At 34.8% G+C, this 9971-nt stretch overlaps 1 non-coding gene across 1 annotated transcript; it reads left to right on the forward strand.

Annotated features, from left to right (window-relative positions):
- Nucleotides 1-8835: 8835 nt before the first annotated feature.
- TRNAN-GUU (transfer RNA asparagine (anticodon GUU)) lies at nt 8836-8907 on the forward strand. The gene has a single exon. It is a non-coding gene; the product is annotated as a tRNA-Asn (tRNA).
- The last annotated feature ends 1064 nt before the right edge of the window (nt 8908-9971 follow it).

The following is a 9971-nucleotide window of genomic DNA, read 5'->3' on the forward strand; positions in this document are numbered from 1 at the left end:
TCACAGCCCTTAGACAATAGCCCCCCGGCCTTGGAGACTAGCTTCAACCCTTCTCTATTATTAGTACCGTTAGATTTGCAAACTAGTTACTCTACCTACAACAAGTCTGGCAGTTCTCCGTAACTGAAAGACTCAGAAACGCACTTCACTCATACACTCTTTCTTCAGTGCATGACGTCACGTTACCATGGAAACCAAGTGCTGTATGAGAATGGGAGCCCAAATAATTTCACCTCTACAGTATTGTAAATTCTAATGGTCACCGATCGGCGCTCGTAGCAGTTTAAATTATTCCTTCAGCGGACGGTCACAGGTACTATTTATACAACTAAACACTGTTCAGAAAGACTGAAAAAAAACTTTTTTATTATAGAAATAGGGTATTGGTAATAACTAGAATTAATTATTATTAATACGAGATAAAATTGAATTTTACACGTAAATAGGTGAAGTGGCACTTCACTTAATTCACCTGAATAGCCGCCCCTGAATACACGATTTATTAGTAAGACCGTACTAGTATAGATAGACATCTCTTCCATAGCGAATGACAGTGCATCGATATTCGTAACTGACGGTACATCATACTCTTATATTCATATTATATGTTAAAAGCAGGCAAGAAACTAGTAGAATATAATTTCAACTGTAATTACAATTGTCTGAATTAGATTTACAGTTCATTCAATTACTGTGATGTCCAACATGATATGCTATTGGTATCTGAACGGATTGTCATTGTTTACGTGACGTACCACAGCACCATCATTTGGTTTCTAAAGTGTATGGTCGAAGTGCACGCAACTTGATGCCGAGGTAGATTTTGTCACTGCTCTGCTAATGAGGAAAAATACGTAGTTTTACAGCAAAATACACGATCGATGGCGAACTGTGTTTTTCTTTCGCCAGTCCTATAAATATCAAACATGATACTGTAATTAAGAGACTGTAAATAGCGAACGCACAGAGAAGATGAATCATCTCATTTTCAGATCTGAATTATATACAAGAGTTTCTCGGTTGACGATTTTTCAGACATTTTTCGTTATTGAGATACGCTAGCCGTATGTAGTGAGTGTGCATTGACTGAAAGACACGAAAGAGGAATTGCGTAATTATAATTGCATGATGTGTGATGCGATTCTACATTTCTGTAATTACATTAAGATAATTAGAATTACACCTTTCCAGGGTGAAGCGGTTCCCAAAGTTTACGAGATTTGTATATTTTTCCCATCCGGGAAAGGCAAAGACTAGTCTGTCAACTGCATAAAGATGGACAGAGTAATTAAACGGAAATCCGATCTTGTATATTTGTTTGACAGATATGTGAAATAATTTACCTGGTACTGAAATTATGCATGACAATTTCTATATCGTTGCATTAAATATACGCATTTAGATTTCGGGTCAGACATTAGTTAGTTCTTATAAATGTTTTTTAAAATCTGACCCTCTTTTTCTACAGTCTAATGCACCTGTAAAAACATGAAGATGTAGAGAAGCCTTTAATAATTTCTTAATACTGTAATTGTAATTCGAGGAATGTTGGTTCTGTCTTCCAAATTGCAAACCTTGTGTTTACCTCAACAATTAACCAGCTAATAGGTATGACATTGATGATAAGACGGTAGTATCGTTTCAAGTTTCTTAATATAACTACAGTAGAGCGTCTCGTTTAGGCACAGTGAAAACGTAAACAAAGTGCAGGTAACATGTGGGAAAAGGACGAGTCGTACGATATACACGAGGGATGCACAAGGTTTTACTTACAACATTTATGGCGAAGCATTAAATGAAATTTTACAGTGTGGACCACTCGAAGGTACCTAATTTCAATTGTATGTGACAGGTGAACGGTTGAAGATAGAACCTTACGGTAACGTTTATATGAAAGGAAAACTCAACAAGTTTCGAATCCTGTCGGTAGATGGTGCGCAGACACGGTTTCTTTTCGTAGATTGTATCGATTGTCAAAATGGCGACACCGCAGATGAAAGCGTAAACTGTGTTGTGATATGCGGAGTTTAAATCAATTGTTACAGTTCAAAGGGAGTATCGGCGAGTGTTTAACCATGATGCTACAACTGCTAAAAGCATTAAGAATTGGCACGATACATTTTTAGCTACAGGATCGGTGTTGAAGAAGCATGGTTCCGACGAAATGGTTGCAAATGTTCAAGCGGCGTATGAGCGAAGCCCGCGGAATTCATTAAGAAAAGCTTCGCGGGAACTTCAAGTACCAAAATCAACATTGCAACGAATTGTCCACAAACGTCTCAAGCTGTACGCATACAAAGTGCAGTTAATGCAACGTCAGGAGCCGGATGACAAACCTAAACGAGTGGAATTCACCAATACGATGCTAGTCCCAAGTTAAATGTGTGGTGCGGTTGTCACAGTAGTAGGTCATTGGGCCGTTTTTCTTCGCCGAGAAAACTGTGTGTCGTACCACATATCTTGACATGCTGGAGCAGTTCTTTCCACAAATTGAACACCTGCAGCCTAACATTCTTTTCCAGGAAGATGGCGCTCCTCCACACTGGCTCAATGACGTTCGTACGACTTTAGACAACGTGTGCCCTGGCCGTTGGATTGGTAGGGGAGGACCAACCGCTTGGTCCCCGAGATCTCCGGATTTAACACCGCTCGATTTATTTCTCTGGGGCTACGTCAAAGATAAAGTGTACGCCACCCCAGTCAAAGATTTTCATGATCTTCGGGAGCGCATAACAGAGGCTATTGAGAGCATTCCAGAAGACATGCTCCAACGTGCTTGGCAAGAAATCGTTCATCGCTTCGATATCGTCACCGTGACAGCTGGATTTCATGTAGAGAGATGGTGATGTGCATTTCGAAACTTGTTGAGTTTTCCTTTCATATAAACGTTACTTTGGGTTTCTATCTTTAACCGTTTACCAGTCACATACAATTGAAGTTAGGTACATTCGAGCGGTTCATCCTGTATTTTCCAAAATACACACAAAACAAAAGAACACAATCTGCATAACGTTATCATATACACATTTTAACAAACAAGCAATTGTAACGTTGAAATAATTCCATATAACAAATCAAATTTTGCTACTTATATGATGTTGCTTTCAAGCAGCATTTTTGCGGTCATGAATTTCATTCTCTGTATGACTAACATAGTAACTTATATTGGTATGAAGTGAAACACTATTTCCTCAACATAATTACTCCTTCTCAAAGTTCAATTTATTCAGGTACTGTACTTCAGATCAATCTACTGTAGTTTTGTTAATTCGGCCACAGAAGACGGTGATATTATGTTAGTCATAGAGATAATAAAAAATGCTGCTTGAAAGCAACATCATATAAGTAGCAAAATTTGATTTGTTATATGGAATTATTCCAACGTTACAATTGATTGTTTGTTAAAATGTGTAGATGAAAACTTTATGCAATTTGTGTTCTTTTGTTTTGTGTGTTTTTTGGAAAATATAATTTCAATTAATGCTCCGCCATAAATGTTGTAACTAAAATCTTGTGCATCCCTCGTGTTTATCGTACGACTCGTCCTCCCCCCACACGTGACCTGCATTTAGTTTACGATTTTCCTGTGTCGAAACGAGACGCTCTACTGTACAATGCATCAAGTTTTCGTATTATACAGGATGATTAAAAAATTCGTCGACATAGACAAACTTCGTCATTAGTGCAGATAACGAATAATGGAAAGAGAGGGGAAGTTGTTGGAAATAGATAGTTTTTAATCTAATGTGCTTGAATTTTCAACGTAGAATACACTATTGAGACCGTACATTAGTGTGACACACCCGACGCGCTAGTCCCAATGCTGCCAAATTAGTGGCTTTCCCGCTAGTTCTATCGGATTTGAGATATGTAGCCTATCAGGTAAATTACTAAATGATGACAATAATTAGCATTGTTGCCAATACAAGTTAAGGGAAAACCGCCAGGCAAGAACGAAATTCCCATGAATTCTAATGCTATAAATGTAAAGAGACATTTCTTTGCACTGTGAAAAATTAAGTAACGGCTAAATTCTGCATGTGAATATTTTTTCTCCGTTAAATAATACGTATCTCAAATAAGGTTGAACTAGCGGAAAAGCCTCTAATTTTGCAGCATTGGGACTGGCGGGTATATCGTACTAGTGTACAGCGTCAACGGTGTATTCTAAGTTGAAAATTCAAGCACTTTCGATTGAAAATTATATATTACAAACAACTTTCTCCTCTTTCCATTTTTCGCTATCTATACTAATAACTAGAGCCCGGATGTTTGGCAAAATGCCTATTTACTAGGTGGAAGTAAATCATTATTTGCATAGATATAAATGTGTTTTGGAGTAAATCAAATTGATAGGGCCAATTTTTATTTGGCCTATTTTGCCTTTTTAAGGTGTTTCTTACTAATAAATGCCATTTTTGTCATTTTAAAGCAATATTTCTTGTTTATTTGCAATTTTTTAATTAATTGTAATGTAATGTATGAAAGGTAAATATTTAAAAAATGACTAAGTTTACTAACAACAGTAAATAAAAGTAATTTATTTCGGTCCTTAATCTGCTAATAATCGTGCTTTAATGCTATTGGTATAATAGGCTATCAATAATCATCTACAATCCATAGTTACAAGTATAATACTGTCATGTCTTCACGGTACCAACAATCAGCTTTATAATTTTAAATATTAAGCTAGTTCTCATAGAAGTTGTCACTTCGGATTTCCAATTGTTTGCTTTCATATTTTCAAATATTACTGTTACAATTTTGTGCTACACGTGTTTATTATTGTCGGGTGACAGAAGGTATAAGATCGGTTAGCTAAAATGTCTAAATTCAGTAAACCATTGCAAAGTAAACTCATGCTTACGTTAGTGAATTTGGTGCCCATGTGTTTTCAACCGATGAAACAGTTTTGTTTTGTAAGGTTTGTGAAAAGACAGTTAATCATGTAAAAAGTGTTTTATAAGTCAACGTGTGTCACCTACGAAGTAAATATGTGTGTTATGTTGATATAATTTAAATTTATTGCTAAAACATATTATGCCTTTTTAAAATTTATAAAGATTATTGTGACATTTTTACGTTTTTATTGCCTTTTTTGCCTGCATATTTTAATTGTTATAAATGCCTAAACATCCGGGCTCTACTAATAACGAAATTTATCTACGTCGCCGGACTATTTAATCACCCTCTATATGTACAGTAATAATGATTCAACCGACCGTGGTATTTACACAACCTCTAAGACATAGTTTTATCCGAGTCAAAACGACGTCACTGATTCGAAAACCGCAAGGGAATAGTTGTTTGTCTCTGCCAATGTAATGTTTTATGTTGCCTTAGGTGAAGAATCTGCATCGTGCTCACCCCACTTCAAGAAATACTATCGCTCGATGATCTAGTATTACTTTAAAAATGCCAGAGAGGGAATATGGTTCCTCGAGCGCCTTAAAATGGATAATAGACCTTCTTTTGCACAAACTGTCCATGGTATGCTCTGCGTCTAAGGAAGGCGCAGTTTAATGCCGGGTAAATCTAGGATCGTTTTTGGAACACTGCCCACGACAGTATTTGTCAAAGTGCGTGTGACTCGTCTATAAGAAAATTCCAACTTCAAAACTCAAAGTCAAACCAAAAAGTAATTATGCAATTATTACGGGACTAATGAGTTCTGTGTTCATATTTCGGCACTCTGCTACATCATCTTAGTTGGAATGGAAAGATAAATGAAAAATGTCAGAAAGTGTAAATGCATATACTCTAAAGGAATGTAGTTCAAGACACATTATCGTACAATACAGGTGACAAGGCATCAGTACCAACTGCAGTTATTGCTATGGTCATCAGTAAGACCGTACTTTGTTCCAGGAGGCCGCAAGATTAAGTAATACTAGAGTTTTTACTGTAGCGGACGACGCACGTGCATCTAGAAAGCGAAGTACTTCTGAATGCTCTGGCGACCCTTGTAGGTAAAATTACGCGAAACAAGGCATAGACCGCTTTAACATTTACACTAATATATACAATTAATATTATTTACAATAAAACACATTGATAAAATATTATTTACACTGTCATGTACAGTATTGTGTATCGCAATGCAAGGTATATTATTTCATAATAATTATTTTGTAAATAGTGTATAAGAGTGTAAATAATGTTTTACCTACAGTAATATCACTGGAGATTTTGATTTATCTACAGAAAATCGAAACTAGAATGAGATTTAATTGATTATTACACGATTAAGGAAAAGTATATAAAGATTAGAACAAATAAAATACTCTATTACAATAAAATGTTAATTGACTTACGAAAATACTACACTGTCTTCAAATGTATTATTGTACCTTTTCATCATTAGGCCTACAAATATTCCGCTAGATGACAGTAGTGTGTTGTGATGAGCTATTCTCTTGTTATCAGTTGTTCCAAATATACAATCTTCATTGAACTCTGTGGACGGTTACTAGTCAAGAAGGCTTTGTTGATTGTTTCATTTTTATTAAAACAGTTGCATTCCACGTCAATTATCAATATGTATTAAACAATTTCTGACACGTGACTATCCACAATCTCATACAGCAGAAGCTAAAACATAACCTAAATAATATAAACAAGATAGATGCTAGAAAAGTTTAAATTAAGGATGATGAATTTAACATGAATCAGTTTGAAAGGTACAATTATTGAAAGTACAATGTTGGCAAACAAAGAAACAAAGGGAGGTGATACAACAAACAAATGCGAGGGAGGTGATAAAAATGGTAGGATAAGCAGCCATGATTGGTTGAAACACGTCGTTCCGTACCGTTTTATTGGTAAAAAGTAGTACGAAAAGTGTAATATTTTACTATAATATAAATAGTAAAAATAGCGCATTCTAGTGTGCATAATGTAAAAGGGCCTGTCAGATATTAACTACTTTCAAAGCCGATTGTCACAAAGACTGCTTTTCGTCTTTCGAATATGATCTTTCTTCAAATATAATTTGTAGAATGTGATTTTTATTGTTAATATATCAACTGTCCTTCAATGTGTTTATCATTCCTTTGATACAAATCGTCTTATTTAACACTACACGGTAATTATTTAACTCTTAGAGCCAGTATTATAAACGCTGTTTAAACCTTACTTTCAGTTTAAAGCGAAGTTTTTCTTTCTGCTTCATATCATAAACCTTAACTACCAGCTCATCTTGAGTTAACTTGAGTTTAACTTAATCGGCAATCCTCTGCCGTAACTGCAGTTCAAGGTTCAACAGTGCAAGATGGCGATTCCCGCAATACACATGGATATTACAGAAGTTTCCCAAGAACTTATGAGTGACGATAAGCGAGTGCTCAATATTACTGAACGACCACGGCGGCCAAGAATTTTTTGAAATATAGTGCACCACGTTGAAATATACATAAATGCACATACGTTTTGAAACAGATTGAGGCTTTTGAAGCAGAATTAGGCTTATTGTCCTAACTTTGTTTCGAAAAATTGAAACTCGGATACAACATGCAACAGAAACCTGAGAAAGTGCAAAAATATGTGTCTTAAGGATTGAATTTAAAGATTATTTTAAAAGATAAATTATTTCCTTTTTATTTTTGAAATCATTTTGTTGAATCTCTGCATCAGATACTTGTTACGCTGCGCTATTTTTCCTCTGGTGGTAGGCATACTAAAAACGATGGAAGATTTCGGAGGTGTCCATAAATCTATTATAAATCTATTGAGCATTGTACTGTGTGTGGCAGTCTCCTGGTAAGATTTACTATGGAGCCTGATTTATAAACATACTAATAATAACATTGCCTAATTTTACTAGACTCATAAAAATAATTGTATTTTTTGACTGAATTCTGTTTCATAAACATTCTAGACAACACATAAAATACGCACACTAATATTATTACTCCGTTACTTAGTTGATTACGTATGGAGTTACGTCGCGGATGGTAATACAATGTTTAGTTTGGTTGCATTGTGTTTGGGAGTATAACATTGATAGGAAGCGTTAAGAATCTATTTGAGGTTAAGTCTGTCAAGCATACTGAGGTACGCGGCACTGGTCCTCTATAGGTTTTTTGTGATATTGTCTCTGATATCGAAGAACAAAGATGTTTCTTAATGAAGATTCTCCATGAGCGTCGGCAATTTTAAATCAATAATATAATTAAACAGCTGCGATTGTCTTCTTTTCTTTCCTAGCAGTAAAACCAATCGTATTCCACTACGGATTAATTTAACCGAGACTCTGTAATACGGCACGTTGAGTTAAACTCACGGTTAGGTTTAACTTAGGTTTAACATAATCTTTAGATTAACCGTATTTATTAAACCGGGCCTTAGAATTACATGTTATTAAAGGCATCTAGATTTTGCATTTAATAATAATAATAATAATAATAATAATAATAATAATAATAATAATAATAATAATAATAACAACAATAATAACAATACTATTACTACTACTACTACTATTATTATTATTATTATTATTATTATTATTATTATTATTATTATTCCATTGCTTTCTGTATGGCTCTTATTTATATTTACTATGTATTTCTTATACCTGTTGAATGGAAGAGAAAACCTTATGGCATGGCATTAACTCTGCCAGTAAACATAGTTGAATTAAGTAAATTAACAAGTAACAGGGAGTTATACCTGAAATCTTGATTTGCATAATACACGTCACTGTTCGTTAACAGAAAACCACAATTTAAGTCACACGGAGTTAGTGTGCACTCGAAGTTGGTTGCTTGACGGTTGTCAGCCCACTTTGAAGTCTGTGGATATAGAGGGAAAAATTGGATCGGTGTCGGGTAGAGTTCCCGGGTAGCTCAGTGGTAGAGCGTTGGTACGTTAAACCAAAGGTCCCGGGTTCGATACCCGGCCCCGGAACAATTTTTCCCTCGAAATTATTCAAATTAACAAGTAATTTAATTAGTGAAAAATCATCGTAGTATCAGCGTTTATCACTGTAATACATTGTAAACATTTATGAAATCTAGTTTTGAATAATCAATAGAAGGTCACAAGATGCAAGTGTGAAAGTGTTCCCTGATAGTATCTGTGGCACGCACCAAACATGACGTCATGTCTATATAGTCCATGAACAACTAACCTTATCTCTGAACGCCTTGGGCCAGAACATGGTCCTTAGTTATTAGCTTCTTGGAATATTTTCGACGTAGGAATGCAATGACATTTTCAAAATGAAGATGAAATTAGGAACTCGATTATATGTATGTTATAGCAATATAATTAAGTAAAAATAATGCATTTGTTTTGTAATCAAAAGTTTTCTAGAATAATTGCATGGTATAGTGGTTACCTCTTACTTCCTGTACCAATGGTACTTAGGATATTGAAATACTGAGAAAATGAGTGAAAACACGACAGTACACTTAGAAAACGCAAACCAAACATTTTTGTTTGACTTGGCGAGATTTAGATTTAATTTTCAACATACAAAGCCGTCGAGTCTAAGTCTATATTTCTTCTTTTACTACACTTCATGGTGTGGACATTTTATTTGCTGTTGGATTTGTATGACTTTCAATGAAGTTCTGGTGGTGACCTCATGTCGCTTACCGTTTGAATTGTACAAATAATTATATATTTTCCACTATTAGTATACGGCATAGCCATTTAATTTTATTCGAAGTTGCCTTTTTAAGCCTAGATTTTTTTGAGAAGTTTTGCGCAGTTCTTTGAATACAATTTACGCTCCGTAGCTTGCATGCTTTTATCCCATATCGTATTGATATCTAGGCTTTACATTCACAAAGAAATGTTTGTACATCAATAAATCTATAGATATTTACTTCAATGACAAGTCTGGCTTGCGAGCATTTTGTGAATATTTTCTACGATAACTTAGTATTAATAAAATTTGTCACCACTATCATTTTCACAGTCATTATTATTATTATTATTATTATTATTATTATTATTATTATTAT

The sequence above is a fragment of the Periplaneta americana genome, chromosome 10 (assembly GCF_040183065.1).
Source record: "Periplaneta americana isolate PAMFEO1 chromosome 10, P.americana_PAMFEO1_priV1, whole genome shotgun sequence".
NCBI classification, from domain to species: Eukaryota; Metazoa; Arthropoda; class Insecta; order Blattodea; family Blattidae; genus Periplaneta; species Periplaneta americana.